Raw genomic sequence first — 18077 nt, 5'->3', positions numbered from 1 at the left:
TTTTAAGGAATTAGCTTAATTTAGGTTGCCATGAAAAATACTATACAACGCAATTTTTGACAAAGGAGAAGTTAATTCTTTTGAAGCACAACTTATTTGGAGTTTACTTTTAAAACTCCAACATCAAACTCTTAGAAGAAAGATCATTGTTTAACCATCTTAGCTAATTGTCACTTATACTAATCTTGCAGACAAATAAATTAATATTATATTACAAAATTATTGAAAATACATACAAACTTTTAAATGCCTTTTAAAAAATTAGCAGTTTCACAACTACAAAAGTAGCGTACGGGCTATTCACTAGTGAGAACTTTAAATATTATATGAGGAGTGAAGGGATCTCCTAGATCACTTCTTAGGAGAAATTGAAATAAAACATGCTTAGGGTTGTAGACATCTAAAAATGTCTCCCCAAAATCAAACATGATGATAAATAATTTTTCACCGCCATATTGGTCTGGTCGAGTATTTAATCTCGGGAGTGCTTAAAATGCATATTCAATCCAATACAGTTTACAGATCAGCCTATACTTCAGTTAAGACATTTATTCAAACCTCTTCCATACCTCATTGCAAGCCCAAACCATTTTTAATCCATTTCATTATTTATTAATTGACCCCGATTAATAATTATAATAAACCCTACAACTAAAAATGAGTCCAGAATGACAGAAACGACACATAATGGTCACATGTTTTAATTACACATAAGATAAAAATAAATTTTAAAGAAGTTTCCAAAATATTGAATTGTCACGCCACGTCATATCTACTGTGCCACGGTAAACAGTACCGTGCCATGTTATACATTGTCGTGCCACGACATTTCTATTTACCTGATTTTATCTTTTCACGTGTTTTTGACTTTTAAAATGATAAAATTGAGTACCACACCACCTCACAGGTACCGTTCCACGACACCCAATGTCGTGCCAACGATACATTTTTCTTTTGTGATGCCTCATTTCTACGGTTCCGGACTTCATCCCTCATTTCCCCTCTATAAATACGAGGTTGATTTACAGTCTCGGGGTACCAATTCAGATTCTCTTTCTCTCTTATACTCTAGGCTAAACACTTGCCTTCCTAATTTCACAATTAATTCGCTAAACCCTTCTGGGAGTCCATACTTTACTAGAAGTTCCGTACTTAAGCCAAGGCGTGAAAGGTAGAATTGTTTGAGGGTTTAGCCCCAAGTCATCTCTAATTTCATTTAATTTAATTTTCGATTTATTATTTGTTTTTCTTGAAGTTACTAACGTGTTTATTATTCTATAGTTGCAAGAAAACGCAATCAAAGTAAGGAATCATGTTCCTTTTGTTCCTATTATATTTTGAACGATTTTTATTATGTTTGTCATATATTAATTGTTGGATTTATTATAGTTAAATTGCTTCCAATATTATTGTCTATTCTATGTATGTTGATCGCAAATTGCATGTTTAAAGGGAACATGTAATTGAAAATCATGACTAATAAGATAATTTGGACAACCGGTTTAGGTTCCTTTTTAATCTTGTTGCTTAATCAAATGATCACTAATATTTAGAATTATGTGTGCATTAATATTCAACCAATTTTAGCCTAATTTAGTTTGGAGCAAATTGAATCTTTGTTTATATGCCTTTGAGATCGCAGGAAATACTTTTCACTATAAGAATCGAGCAGAGGCCAATACGGGCGAATGTGACTCCATGACTCACTTCCTACCATCATCCTCGATCCTCCTTTTCGTGATTTTGAACTATATAGAGTTAGTAATCTCATGGATTATGAATGGGGTGTAACCTTCACGGGTCAATCGTTGTTGCCTATCGTTTTCCCTTATTCGTGGTTGCCTTAAATGATCCGTGAACGGTTTACAAGTTCCTTAAAAACTTGTTGGCGCCTCCCTACTTTCCTTGTCCTTAATCTTATAACGTCAATTCTCACTTCCTATGATTTCCAGACATATTCACACATACTTACGTAAGCGTGCTTCGAATGACGCCTACAATACGATGCCCAGTACCGTGGCACAGTATTTCTAATATTTTTCCAATGGTTTTGATTTTTTCTCGTTATTAGTTCCTTTATTTTTTCTTAAAACCTTATGTGTTCTACATACGTTTTAGCCCCGAGGGATTTAAGCTCTATCGACCCGAAATTTCTCATGGCAATAACAGTTCATTTGAGTTTTTAAATCCACTCAAACGATGGAGTCGAGTTCAATTTCATCACGAACTCGCGGAGCCGCCCATTAGCATACACCCTAAAGGAGGCTGCCTTGTTAATGCGTCCAAACTCTTAACTATGGTACCCTTTTGACACCCAAATAAACCTGACCATAGTGGAACATAGAACTTGACTTTAGGTTTCAAACTTCATTGCATCATTGTGACTATGTGTTACTTTGCATTATTGAAGTGTTTTCTAACCTCATGTATGTTTGTTCCTCTTGTTATTTTGACTAATGTACGACCGAGGGTTTTTATTCCACACAGTTATTAGTACATACCTTAAAATTGAATAAAAACTAGAAAAAACACAAACGGACCCCTAAAGCTGAGTACCGTGCCACGACAAAATTTCCGCGTCATGGTATTCAGTGACATACCACGGCAGTTTATACCGCACTTGTTTATGTGGTCTGTGTGTCTTGTATGTGTTGTCTAATGTCGTGTCTAGCTATACGATCATAATACGCGTCTCATAACTTCACTTAACCACTCACGAGTCGATTCTAAACCAAACACTTCTTTTTTTTTCGAGTCGTGCACCATGTTACTTTGACCGTACTTTAGGTTTGTCTTGTGTCTTTTTTCTATCGTTTTTTAGGAGTAAGTTGGATGGTATCCTCCCATACATAATTTTTCTAAAAAAATAAACCCGTTTTCAAAACCTTTCTTTATATTTCCCAATCTCGTTTTCTTTTTTCTTACCCTCTTCCGGTTGGGTCAAGATTGAGTCAATTCATTAAAGGTACATTTGTTTCAATATTGCAGCACTTGGTTAAGGAGCAGAGGCAGATTAGTACGACTTATTTCGTTACCACAACAACCTCTTAAATCTAAGAGCAGTCCAAGGAAACCTCCATAGTCTCCACAAAGTCCATCACCACCCCCAATTCACTTTCATTTCAATCCAATGGCTAGCAAGGAAGAGATCGAGCAGATTAACAAGTCAATTGATGTACTCACCACTATGATTCAAGGCCTTACTACTAAGGTCACCAACATGGAACAAAACAATGCCACTCTTGTTGCAGTTGGAAATCTAAAAGAAAAGGTGAGCAAGAATTCTAAAGAGTTCACCTAGGTGGAACAACCTTCCACTACTTTGGTTGTGAAGGACAAGCTTTCTGAAAAGTTCTCCACTTTTGACATACCAAAGTTCAAACCTACTTATAATCTGATGTTCCATTTGAAGGCTTTCTTTGCAACCATGCATTAGTAGAAAAAGTGAAACAGACACCCCACTTTTCACACCGGTTCTTGAAAATCGGTGGTAAATGAAATGGGCGGGATTGGGAATACAGACTTTTGGCACCGATTCCTATTAAACCGGTGCGCAATTATCCTTTTAGCACCGGTTCAAACCGGTGCCAATTAAAAAAGAGAAAAAAAAGGGAAGAAAGGGATTTGGCACCTGTTCAAACCAAACCGTTGCTAAAAGTATTACTATTGTTTTAGCACCGGTTCAAACCGGTCGGAAATTAAATAAAAAAACCCTACTTCTTCTTTTTTTCTTTCTTTCTTTCCCCCTGCTTTTCATTTTTAGTTTTCCCTCGCTTTGGATTTCGCCCTTCTCTTAGCTTCAACGTTTCTCCTTTCTCCATATCCCTCCTCCATTACGCGTGCTCGTAGTTCTCCATTGAAGCGCATTCTGAGATTTTTCATAGTCACTCCTCCATTACGCGTACTCTTAATTCACCATTGAAGCCGATTCGAGCTTTCTCACCTCCATTGAAGCAGCTTCAAGGTAAGAATTTATTGTTGTCCTTTTTAGATTATCGATTTCAGTTTTCGCAATATAGGGTTTGTTGTTGATTTGATTTTCGAATTCAGATATATGGTAGAGCATCTCCACTCTTCAACGGTTCAATTGTACATAACAAAGAACACTTATGTATGGTGAAGTAAAACACCAGGTATTTATGTTATTAAATTATGTTCTACATTGTTAACTGTACAGTTTTTGAGTGATTGTGGGGTATTTTTGGTGGGAGTCTGTGAGAGAGAGGGAGACTGCATGTGGCTTGGGGTGGGTGGGGCTTGGGGTTTCAAGGCAGCAATGCATGTGGCTGGCAGCAACAAGTGGTGGGTTAGGAGGTGGGTTAGTGGTGGGATCTTTTTTCGATTTTGGGTGGTGGGGGTGAGTGTGGGTGGTAAGTTGGTTGCGAGGTGAATTGGTTGTTGGTGTCGTTGTTGTGTGGGTACTGCTGTTAGTTGTTTTGCGGCTGCTATGGTGGTGTGAATTTGGTGGTGGTTGTTGGTTGTGATTGGTGGTAGAGGAATGAGAAGGTTGGTGATGTTAGCAGAGGTTTGTTGTTGTTTTTGATTGGTGGCAGAGGAATGAGAAGGTTGGTGATGTTGGCAGAGGTGGAGGGTTTTGCGTGATGGAGCAGCAAGGGGCAGGCCGAATTAGGATGGCTGTGAGTGACGGGTGTGGATTAAGCGTGTAACAAGTGCTTCTTTTACATATTTTAGATGAAAAAAATGGTAATAAGGTGGATGTGCTTCTTTTACATATTTTTAGAAGTCCATAAGCTGTTGCTCATTAGATGGTTGGGTGTGTTAGGGGGGTGGTCAGGTGGGGTGGTTGTCGGTTTAGGTGGCATGGGCAGTGATGGAATAGTGGTGGGCTTGGGTGCAGGGCTGGGGCTGGGTGTGGGTGGTAATTTTGCCTTTTTTTTTTTTGCATAACGTGTTAGAGTTTATGTATATGCTCATTGTCTAATTTGAACTTAATACACAGTAAAATGCAGATAACTTAGTGAAGTTAGTTGAATTTTGGTATGTAAAATATAATGTGGTTGAATTAGTGATTAGCAATTGTGTTATAAATTAGTGAATAAATTAGTAGAATTACATTAATTAGTACTTAGCAATTGTTAGTTTGATTAATGATGCGTTATACTTTAGCAATGTATGTAGGTATTAATTACTTACTAACTTTTGTTTTTTGTTTTGTTTTTTGTTTTTGTTTTTTTATAGATTCATATGTGAATTGAAGCACAAGTTTATTAGCTTGAAGACTACATATTTAGCTCAAGTGGGAAGTTAGAAAGAATACATCCATTGTACTTGCTATATTGGTATGAATTATACACTTTACTAAGTTATATTTCTTAGTCTTTATTCATTTAATAAAAGTTTTTCATGCTATTACAACTTGTGTATTATTTAATGATAAATAAATACAACAATATATGAAATGCTTGCATCATCATATGCCTAGATACCTGTTCAAGGCTTTCCCATTAGGAGAAAGTCTTGAATAGTCCCCTGTAGGGACTGTTCTTGAACGTTTAATTTCACTTAGGTGGTGAATATATGTCTTTTTTTTGTCGATTTTCAGGAACATCTTGGCTTAGCATTTCCTCACCCTGTTCGCTGGGTACATATGTGGGTAAGTCATTACCTACATCGTGTACTTGGAGAACTGGGGGGAAATGCTGCCGTATTTTCCTTAAAATTGGAAAGTCGACATACATTCACTAGTGAGATTACACGTTCACGGATGGCTTAGGTTGGAGTGATAAGGACCCTTTGGAAGCATATATGCATTTTTGTATCTATATGAATGTTATATGCATGGTGTGTTTTTGAATTTGATTTACATATATAATAGATGTAGCAATTATACATTATTCGTAATATGTTGCTATGTATAGAGACAATTTACTTAATGGAGAAGGATCATGGCTGGATGTATGGTAGACGTGATACATTGGAATTCTTTAACGGGGTTCAAGAGTTTTACGAGAGGGTTTCATCTTATCAGCGCAGAATGGGTGTAGATTGGCTCTATTGTCCTTGTGTTGATTGTAATAATGTGAAGGTGGTCAATAGTGTTGAAATCATTAGAGATCATGTAATTTGTCGTGGGTTTAGGCTTAAATACCATGTGTGGATTTGGCACGGTGAAGAAGAAGAGTACAGTGTGGATGTTGATGGGAATGATGTGCATGATAGAAGCAATGAGATTCGTTTGGACGATGAATACTAGAAAGATGAACATATTATTGATAATGGTGATGAGGATGGATTTGAGGATGATCAGGTGGATGAGGTCGAGGATGAAGGGGTGGATGAGATGATGCATGGTGTTGAAGGTGATATGTTTGAGTTATTATCGGAGGCTTCTAAAAAGCCTTTGTATCCTAGGTGCAAAAAAAATACTCTAAACTATCAGCCGTGCTAACACTTTTTAACATTAAGTCGAAGCATGGGTGGACGGACAATAGTTTTACTTCTTTGTTGACCGCGTTAAGTGAGATGTTGCCTGACGGGAATGAAATTCCTTAGTCTTACTATTACGCAAAGAAGCTCATGTGTCCATTTGGTTTGGAGTACAAGAAGATACATGCATGTCCTAATGATTGTATTCTTTATCGAAATGAATATGAACAATTGGAGGAGTGTCCACGATGCAAGAAGTCGCGCTATAAGCGCAAGAGTTGCAATGCTGGTACGAAGGGACCTCCTGCTAAGGTGTTGTGGTATCTTCCCATTATTCCAAGGTTTAAGCGTCTGTTCTCAACACCAAAAGACGCTAAAAACTTGAGGTGGCATGCAGAGGGAAGAAAGAAAAACAGAGTGCTGAACCATCCAGCCGACTCCCCGCAATGGAAGAACATTGATATGAATTTTGGGGAATTTGGTAATGAAGTCAGAAATTTAAGGCTTGGGTTGTGCACGAACGGGATGAATCCATTTAGCACTCTTAGTTACCAACACAGCACATGGCCGGTACTTTTAGTGATCTACAATTTGCCTCCTTGGTTGTGCATGAAACGAAAATACGTAATGCTTTCACTTTTGATAACGGGGCCAAGGAAACCTGGAAACGACATAGATGTTTATCTTGCGCCACTTGTTGACGATTTGAGAAAGATGTGGAACGAAGGGGTTTTTGTTTTGATGCTCATAAGAATGAGATGTTCACATTGCGTGCAGCTCTTATGTGGACCGTTAATGATTTTCCTGCATATGGCAACTTGTCTGGGTACAAGAACAAAGGAAAAAAAGCATGCCCTATTTGTATTGATTACACACCAAGCATCCGCCTTGATCATTCTCACAAAGAGGTGTACGTGCGGACCAGAAGGTTGCTCAGGCGCGATCACTCATACTGTAGGCAGAAAAAGGCTTTCGATGGGACAGTGGAAGAGGGGGCTCCGCCTAGGTCGTTGACTGGTGAGGAGGTTTATGCTCGAGTTAAGGGTATAGGAACAATATTTGGGAAAACAGAAAAAGCTGCGGACTCAACTGCTCTCTTTAAAAAAGAATCAATCTTTTGGAAGCTTCCGTACTGGAAAGAACATGACGTTAGGCACTGTCCTGATGTAATGCATATAGAGAAGAATGTGTGTGATGCTCTTGTGGGAACACTGATGAATATTCAAGGCAAAACAAAGGACGGAAAGGGTGCACGATTAGATTTGGAAAAGATGGGGGTTCGTCCAGAATTGTCGGCTCAAGAAAAGGTTAGAAAGGGAAAGGAACAGACAAAGGAAAATGAAATGAGTTCGAAAAAAGGAAAGGGGAAGAGCAAGGGAAAGGGAAAGGCCACAGATGGGTCGAAGAAGAAATATGAGGGAAAAGCCGAGGATGACAAGGCTTATTTACCTCCCGCTTGCTACACATTGTCAAGGGTAGAAAAACGGATGTTTTATGCATGGTTGTACGACATTAAGGTTCCATCAGGCTACACATCTAACATGAAAAGATTTGTATCCTTAAATGGAGAATTGAAGCTGACAAGTATGAAATCTCATGATTGTCATGTTCTGATGCAAGTATTCCTACCAATTACAATACGTGATATTTTACCAAAGCACGTGAAGGAAGCTATTACAAGCCTTTGTTCATTTTTCAATACAATATGCAGCAAAGTCCTTGATCCTTGTATACTTGATACTTTGCAGGCGGATGTGGTTGTGACTTTGTGCAAATTTGAGATGTACTTCCCACCCTCGTTTTATGTCATAATGGTGCATCTTATTCTTCATTTGGTGCGTGAGACTAAGTTGTGTGGTCCAGTGTTCATGAGGTGGTGCTATCCTTTTGAAAGACACATGGGTACATTGCAAAATAAGGTAAGGAATCGGGCTCACTCGGAAGGAAGTATGATTCAAGGGACCGTGGTTGAGGAGATTGACAATTTTGTGGCCGACTATATAGCCGTTGTTGAACCTATTGGTCTTCCTACTTCCCGACATGAAGGGAGACTTGATAGTCAGGGCACAATCAGGTCGAAACAAATGTCACCTGACCGAGATAAGTTCTTACAAGCACACCTATATGTGTTGCACCATGTTGCAAATGTTCACCCATACTTAGATGAGCACATGGCTAGTTTGCGTGATGAATTCCCATCGAAAGGTGAAAGGGCATTGATGCAGTTGCATAATAAGAGGTTTGTGAGTTGGTTTCGTGATCGAGTGATGGGTAGAATGGATGAGAGTGTCACTGATACAGTAAGGTGGCTTACTTATGGTCCTAACAGGGATGATGTTCGCTCATTTGAGGGATATGACATAAATGGGTACACGTTTTGGACTGAGCGTCAAGATTTGAAATCTTCCTCGACCCAAAACAGTGGTGTAATGCTTGTGGCATCGTCAAGGGAGTTTGCAAGTGCTAGGGATAAATCACCCGTCGATGTGGAGTTGTCATACTATGGTCGAATTCAAGAAATATGGGAGCTTGATTATTATAACTTCATGGTTGCTCTTTTCCAGTGTAAGTGGGTTAATAATATTAGGCGTAACGTCAAATATAATGACTTTACTGTTGTAGATCTTGGCCATCTGAATGATAGTGCGGAAACTTTCATCCTTGTATCTCAAGCTAAGCAAGTGTTTTACGTAACTGACCCAGCCGATTCAAAATGGTCTATTGTGCTAGCCGGCAAAAGAAGAATCCTAGGCATTGGAGATGTCGAAGATGAGGAAGAATATGATGCGTTTGATGACTCGGCACCTTTCACTGTTCCTAGACTTGTTGTAACAAATGACATAGACGACCAAGCCAATTATATGCGATCAGACCACAACGAAGGAATATTACATTGAGGTAATATTTTTCAGCAATTTTGAAATTGTAGGCGTTGAAAGTATAAATCACAGATTAGGTGAAAATGAATGAAAGTGTTAACTTACTTGCCCATTTTTCACATTTTCTTTTAAATGAATGAAGTAACTTTTAAAACATTTGAAATATGGAATAAAAACGACCTACACTTGCCCATCTTTTATGTTGATTTGTATTATAATTCAGCAATTTATATTTGATTGTAAATTTACCTTTCAAATTTATTTATATTACAACTAATAACGTGTTATGTTTGTAATGGCAGGAGTTTACATCTCATGGTTGACGATCAGGATCGTATTTGTGTCGAAGATGTAGAGGATGATGATGATGATTTTACTGAGGATGAGGACGAGCTGTATGATGTGAACAAGGAGCCTGATTTGGGTGAGGCAGAAGATCAGGCTCAGGATGAGTTGGAGCGTAGGCTTGATGACTTTGAGATTTCAACTGAACAAGCACCTCCTATCGACAATGCAGTTTATGAGACGGTTGGTGAGAACCCTACTTCCCACACTCAAAGCCAAGGACAAAGTGGAGGGGGGGGTGAAGGCACCGACCAAGAAAAAGGCGAGGGGTCCGACGACAAGTTTCAAGAAACCCGTCGGTCCCATGGTCCTAGAGTATGACAAGGCAGGCCAACCTACAGGCAAATGGCGTCATCAATATGCTGTTCACGTTGGCATTTGTGCGTGCAAAATCCCCATTACTCTTGGTTGGCGGGAAGTATCTCCGGGCTTGATTGACACATTTTGGAATGATACAAGGGCAAGTTTTTTGTTTGCACACAATTATAAATACCTTCACTTTATTGTTATTTAAAAGGGGAAACTAATAATCGCTTTTATTTGTGCTTGCAGAGTGTTTTTATCATTCCTAATGATGCCGCCAAGCAGAGGGTGTTTGAATCTTTACTGGCGAAAAGATTTAGAGGCTTCAAGACCACCTTAGTTCGTACGTGGATCAAAAAGACAAGGGTGAGAAAACCAAAGAACAAGAAAGGAGAGGTGGCAATGATGATGAAGTCATCGAGGAAGAGCAACTCCCATGGAAAAAATGGCCAAGCGTATCGAAGGATGATTGGGAAGCTTTCGTTCTTCAAAAAAGTAAAAAGGAAGCAATTGTAAGTTTAAGTAAATCTGATGACAATTGTATAATATATTAACTCTTTTTTAAGTAATGATACTAACATGTCTAATTTTGTAGGAACTGAGGGAGCAAAATTCAAAAATACATTGCAGAGGCAATACACCCATTGTATGGGGTGTAAGACATTTGGTGAATGGAGGGAAATGTGGGTGAAGGAGGGAGTATACCCCACTGCACTTCTAGGGTCCTCCAAAGAACCCTATGATTCCATGACCACTACGTTGGTGAGTCGTGCTGGCGATTTCATTTTCTCTCTGCATTCGCGTGACAAGAAAACCGGAAAATGGGTCATCAACGCTCTGGAAACCAAAGAAATGGCAGATAAACTTGTAAGCAACTATGAACTAGTGAAATTTATGAAGCTTTTGTATAAATATCACTTTACAAAAACATTAATTATATTCATGTTGCGTTTTTGTTTTTGCTACAGCTTGAGTACACTGAAGAACTGGTTGAAGGCAAGCTCGTCCCAACAGTAGAGAAGGACTCTTTCACCTTGGCTTTAGGAAAGTCCTACCACCCAGGACGGGTATTAGGTGCGGGAGGGACCTTGCTAGGATGGGAAAAGGTGATGGGTCCAGAATATACCAAATCAGGAAGATCCCGAGCAAGTGTGAACTCACCACATGACTTGGATGCCACGGTGGCATCAATTAAGGAACAAGTGCGCAACGAGATGCGAGAAGAATTCAATGCTTGGGCGAAGCAACTGAACTTGCCGGGCTTGCCTTTCCCCTCGACTACACCGGTCGACTTATGTAGTCACCCACAAGATCAAGGAGAAGATGAGATACATGGAGACGATGATGAGGTACATGAGGTCATCTCATATCTATTATTTTTTGCATATTAAGTTACGTGAGATCTAACGTGGCATTATTAACTTACTATTGCAGGTTCGTACTCCTACACATGCGGTCTCGAGGGAGGTTCATAATCCAACACCGGCTGACTTTCCAGATTTACAGGTAGTTTCATATCTATTACTTGATAAGATAGCTCTATAAATATAGAGAAAAATGATTTTTAATTGCATTTTATTTTAAACTAATCTCTCACTAGGGTAGTCAGCTCTAAATCAGCTTGTTTTAAACGTGGACTTGATAAGATATCTATTGTCTGCTGTGTCTGCCTCTGCTTGCTGTTTGCTTGTGTCTGCATGCTTCTGTCTACTGCTTCTGTATGTTGTTTCTGTCTGCTACAGTTGTCTGCTACAGTCTGCTGCTGTTTGCTTCTGCCTAATGCTGTCTGTTGTCTACTTCTGATCTGTTGTGCTGCTTGCTGTTGTGCTGTTTCTGTTGGTGTTGCTGTGCTGCTGCTGTTTTTGTTTATGTTTTTGTGCTGCTGTTGTGTTGTTTCTGTTTTTGCTTCTGTGTTTGCTGGCTGCTGTGTTTCTGTTTCTGTTTATGTGTTTGCTGGCTACTGCTATGTTTCTGTCATGCTGTTTCTGTGCTGGTTTTGTCCTGTTTTGGTGATGTCTACTTGCTGCCATGCTTGCTGTTTCTGTTTCTGTTTTTGTGCTGTCATGTTGTGATGTTGTTGTCTGCCTGCTGCCTGCCTGCTGTGTGCTGCTGTGTGCTGCTATGTGTTGCTGTTGTTTGTGGCTGTGTGTGTTGCTGTGTATGCTGCTGTGTGTTGCTATTGTGTGTGGTTGTGTGTTTTGCTGTGTGTGTTGCTGTGTGTGGTTGTGTGTGTTGCTGTGTGTGTTGCTATTTTTTGTTGTGTGTGTTGCTGTGTGTGTTGCTGTACAGATGTTTTTGGTAATGAAATTTCTTTTTCCAAATTGGTGTAGGAAGAGACCTGTTGTGCACTTCTACACCTGGGGCTATCAAACAGTGGACCTTTGCAGTTGGTTGCGTATGCTAGTGCACAATCGACTAGTGGTACGGTCCATTCGCGACCGCTTAGGCCACAACATTTTTCGGTCGGGATCAATTCTGTGGTTGCGGGGTTCGAGTACATCCGAGTACCGGTGCCCGTAGAGGAGGATGTGATTACTACACATTGGGAACCAAAAGGTAGCTTTGTGCAATGGCCATGTGCTTAGGTAAGGTTGATCAACGAGGTAAGTTTTTAGGTTCACTCTTTACTCTATGCCCGGTTATCTTTCTAAGAGCTGGATGGATTTATTTTCTAACCAATTGCGTGATTTGTGTTATCAGATTTCGACGAAAAGCCAAACTTCAAAGAGACGGGGAGTGGATCAGCCTAGAAGCATCGATCAACTGGTGCCAAAGAAGAGGAGTGAACAACGGTTGGAGAGTGAAAAAGCGTCGAAGAAGAACTCTTCGAGAGGTTCAGCTATGCAAGCTACTCCACTTGTTGCAGACACGGTCCTTCAATCGCTCTCTAATGATTTAACTTATCTACACAATCGTGTTAGTATGCTGCCTAGTGACACTCCCATTGAAGTTGCACTACCTAAGGCATTGTTCCAATATGATTTCAAGCGTTAACCGCTTATAACTAAGTAATAATGACATGTTATGACAAAGAATGAGTTCATTTGACAAGAAATGTAGGAAATAGGCATCCTAGTAGTCATATAGGTCTTACTTGGGCCATTTTTTATCAAAATGCGTCCTAAAACACTTGAAACGTTCTATTCATATCATTTTAAGCGTTAATCGCCTATAACTAAGTAATAATGACATGTTATGACAACGAATGAGTTTATTTGCTAAGAAATGCAGGAAATAGGCATCCTACTAGTCAAATAGGCCTTAGATCAAAATGCGTCCCAAAACACTTGAAATGCTCTATTCATGTGATTTCGTTAATCGCCTATAACTAAGTAATAATGACATGTTATGACAAAGAATGAGTTCATTTGACAAGAAATGTAGGAAATAGGCATCCTAGTAGTCATATAGGTCTTACTTGGGTTTTTTTTTTTTATCAAAATGCGTCTTAAAACACTTGAAATGCTCTATTCATGTGATTTCGAGCGTTAACCGCCTATAACTAAGTAATAATGACATGTTATGACAAAGAATGAGTAAATTTGACAAGAAATGTAGGAAATAGGCATCCTAGTAGTCAAATAGGCCTTATTTGGGCCATTTTGGATCAAAATGCGTCCTAAAACATTTGAAATTCTCTATTCATGTGATTTCAAGCGTTAACTGCTTATAACTAAGTAATAATGACATGTTATGACAAAGAATGAGTTCATTTGACAAGAAATGTTGGAAATGGGCATCCTAGTAGTCAAATAGGCCTTATTTGGGCCATTTTGGATCAAATGCGTCCTAAAACACTAGAAATGCTTTATTCATGTGATTTCAAGCGTTAACCGCCTATAACTAAGTAATAATGACATGTTATGACAGAGAATGAGTTCATTTGACAAGAAATATAGGAAATAGGCATCCTAGTAGTCAAATAGGCCTAAGTAATAAATTTTTACCTATTTACCAAAAAATATAAATTTTTGCCTAACTGAACTTGTAAATGTATTTTTATATGCATAACCTAAGTAATTCATTCTAACATACTTTTTGTTTATTCCAAGTTTTGCAAGGTACAAAAGGGTGATCCGTTAACGAGCAAAGAACTTAATGAAGTTCGAGACATGTTGGTGCCTTTCATCACATTTAATTTGTAAATATCATTTCTATTTGACCTTGTTAACTACATTATTGATTAGTATTGTTTGTAATTATGACACTTTTTTTTAATTATTATTGTTTATAATTAGTATTGCATTTGAGATGATTAATTAATATCTATGTATTAATATTATTTCAATTTACAAATTATTATTATTATTATTATTATTACTTATAATATTATAATATTATAATAATAATAATAATTAATATTATTTATAATATTGTAATAATAATAATAATAATTATTCATAATATTATAATAATAATAATAATAATTATTTATAATATTATACTAATAATAATAATTATTATTATTTATAATAGTATAATAATAATTATTATTATTATTGTTATTATAATATAATAATGGTAGAATTAATGCAGCATGTACAGGTTCTCATTATTATTATTAGTATTAGTATTAATATTATTATTTATTACCGAAAAAAAAAATCACATTTAAAGGCACCGGTTCAGGCTTCAAACCGGTGCCTATTATATTAAAATAATAAAAAAAAGCGCGTCATGGGGTTTTAGCACCGGTTAACCGGTGCCAAAGAGGGTATTTTGCACCGGTTAACCGGTGCCAAATCTTTGAATAGCCACCGATTTTTAACCGGTGCCAAATCTTCAGGGATTTGGCATCCCTCAAATCAGGAACAATTCAAAACCGGTGCGCAAAGGGGGGTTTGAACCGGTGCCTATTTCCTTTTTTCTACTAGTGATGGCTCTCAAAGGAATAGAGGTGGCGCTCTTCCCTACCGTGTTTCCTCTCTCCTTAGAGCATGCTTGCCAGCAATGGTTCTATTGTTTAGATTCCAAGTATACTACAACATGGGAAGATGTCACCGAGAGTTTCATGAATCATTAAAAGTGTAACATTCTAGATAGAACTTCATAACGTGAGCTCTCCATCCTTAAACATAAAGAGAATAAAGGTTTCATCGCTTATTTGAACATGTGGAGGGAAACCACTGCACTGTTAATTGACCCCCTTAAAGAAAAGGAGATGGTTCGCTTCTTAATCTAAAATCTAACTCACAAGTGCAGGCAACATTTTAGATTCTTGCCATTGAACACATTTGAAGCTTTATACAGCGTGGGCATCAAAATCGAGGATGAAGTGATAAAGACCGCTGGTGATAGTAGCAACAATAACAACAACACTTGGAAAAACAAGAAGAACTACACTCCTTCTTCTTCGTCTTCCAAGCCTAATAACACTACCAACAACGTAAGCTAGTACAATCTCAAAGAAGGGTCTACACACCTTTGGGAATGAGTTACGACACTGCTTTTGATCGCCTTCATAGTCGAGGGCTAATCATGACTATTGGGCCATTTCCAGAGCCCAAACCTGAAGATAGAACTGCCAGTTGCGACCCCAATGCTCATTGCAAGTTCCACCAAGGTAGGGGTCACAAAGCCGAACGATGTTGGAAGTTGAAGGATGCTATTCAGGACCTGGTTGATGCTAATTAACTTCCTGTTCTTCTAAGGGGCAAGAAGTCTAACATCTAAATAGGTCCACTCTCTAAAGCTTTGGTTATCATGGTGGGCAAAGTCTCCTTTAATCCATCATTCCTCATCCAATCTGTGGAGAAGCCTCTCCCAGAAGTTATTTTCATTCCCAATTATGAAGAAGTCAATGGAGTTTCGGACAATGACGATGTCTATCTCAAGGACATGACTTATGTATCTCTTGAAACTATCAACCATGAGGTTGGTGATCTTGAAGTTGCGGTCCTCACTAGGTCTAGAAGGGTACAACTGTTGGGTTTCGTAGCGTCCAACGCTACGCGGAAGAGAAACCCACCCAAGACCTGCCCCAATAATTAAAGCAATAAAGCATGCATAAACATAATTAAACAATAATTAAGAAAAGGGATAAAGAAGTAATACCCTTGAAGCGTGTTTCGCTCATATACTGAGCTCTTACTTCGAAGCCTAAAGCCTCACAAGCGTGACAGCCTCCTACGGTTCGTACCCACGACCCGACCCGAACGATCTTCGTTTCGAGGGTTAGTCGAGACTTGACCAAGCATAAAACTAGAGTTTTACGAACTTAAAGGTTTTCTCAATAATAAGAGATGCCTTTTTGAGTTCCACTCAAGTTGAATTCCAAATGCCCAATCATGGGGTATTTATTGGGAAATGCAACTTGCACTCCCATTCATGATCAACGTGGGATAGTTGAATTTTTCACTAATTTATTTAATTCCAAAATAAATTATAAAACAATGCAATCACAAATCAACAAGTGGCATGAGGAGAGGAAAGGTTAGGTGAGGACCATAACCATGGGGGGACCATTGCCTTACTCCCCAAGGCTTTGCTCCAAGCATTGGTCCCCACCTCTCACAAACCGACACCAAGCAAAGGGGTGAGTTGGCTGCCAGCCTTGCTGGCAAGCTAGCACAGCCAGCCCAGCACAGCTAGCACGCACAGCACGCACCAGCCAGTATGCCTAGCACATGCGTGCTGCTAGCGAGCCACACATGCTGCTTGCTGCTAGGCGCAGGGCGCGCCCTCGCTGCTTGGTGCTGCCATGCGAAGGCACGAAAACGCAAGCACCCAGCTCGCTACTGCTGCTTGGTGCTGCCATGCGAACGCACGCACGCAAGCACCTAGTAACGCGAGGCATGCTGTGCTGTGCGCCTAGCTATGCGGTGGTGCTGTGCCATGCGAAGGCACGCACACACGCAAGCACGCTGCTGCTGCTTGGTGCTGCCATGTGAAGGCACGCACAGAAGCACGCATGGTGTTGCGATGGTGCTGCCATGCGAGGCACGCACATACGCAAGAACCTAGTGCTAGCGATGGTGCGCCTAGCACACATGGTGTGTCTAGACTTGCGCCTAGCCATGCAAAGTGCATGCTAGCTCGAGCTAGCCTAGCGTCCACATGGCTAGGCCATTGTGATGCTACGGCTACGCTCGAACTTGTTGCTTGTTGATTTTGCGACGTTCGATCTCGACGCCCTAGGCTCGATATCCGACGTTTGTGTTCGTAATACTCTAGTGACTCATCAAATCCTTCGGATTGATTCGTCGGTTCGGATTGGTAGTTCGTTTGGGTTCGACCCGAAGGGTTCAGTCGAGACAAAGCTGTAATATTAATTGTTCACTAATATTACAGATCGGAAGCGGCCTCTACCCAAGCATTCCGATCACTTGATCTCACTGAAGAATTAGCTTCCTGATAATTCTGAACCCTCTATCATAATAATACACTTGTTGGAAGGACACCACTCCTTTCAATCTCCCACTTGTCCTTCTGGATAAGTGTGCATACAGTGTATATCCCATTTCCTATGTCGCTTAATGTCTCTTCATTAACTATAAGGTAAGAATCTTCGTCATCCTTATTACGTCCAGAAGTGTTTCTCGATCTCCGAGTTCGATTGTTAATAAGCAGATGATTTCTAAAATCCATCTTAGCACGGCCATGCATTTTCACAGTCTCGCTCTTCGAGCGGCCTTGTAAACAATAAAGACATATTCCCTATTGTTAATAGGGGGACATTCCCAGTCTTTTACTGTAAGCCTCTCTTACTAAGAGGACCTAATCTCCCCAGTGTTCCCGTTATAATCCCCAGTTACAGCGGACGTTTGACAACATCAAAGAGACTAGTACTCAAACAAGAGAATTTCCCAATACTCATGGTTGAGGAAACAGGTTCCGATAGTTATAATGAGTAATGTACTGATGACGTTCTTAAATCTCTTAAAGTACTCTCATAGGTCAATCCGGTGCAGTTCTAAACTAGCACCCGTGCAAATGATTTATGACTACTATGTTCTTGCTGCACAAGAGACGATGCTGTAAATCATACTACACACTAATCTCCAGTGGTCATTAATCGTCCATCAGTTAAATGACCTCGATTAGGGATAATTTTCGATTAAATATTCAATGTTCACTTAACAGGTGTTTCTTTATCCAAGACATGGTCTTGATACCCTGTTTTGAATATTCTCAAAATCGAATAGACTCATTATTTAATTTTAA

The sequence above is a fragment of the Chenopodium quinoa genome, unplaced genomic scaffold (assembly GCF_001683475.1).
Source record: "Chenopodium quinoa cultivar QQ74 unplaced genomic scaffold, ASM168347v1, whole genome shotgun sequence".
NCBI classification, from domain to species: Eukaryota; Viridiplantae; Streptophyta; class Magnoliopsida; order Caryophyllales; family Amaranthaceae; genus Chenopodium; species Chenopodium quinoa.
The sequence above is the reverse complement of the archived record's forward strand: the minus strand, read 5'-3'. Positions refer to the sequence as shown.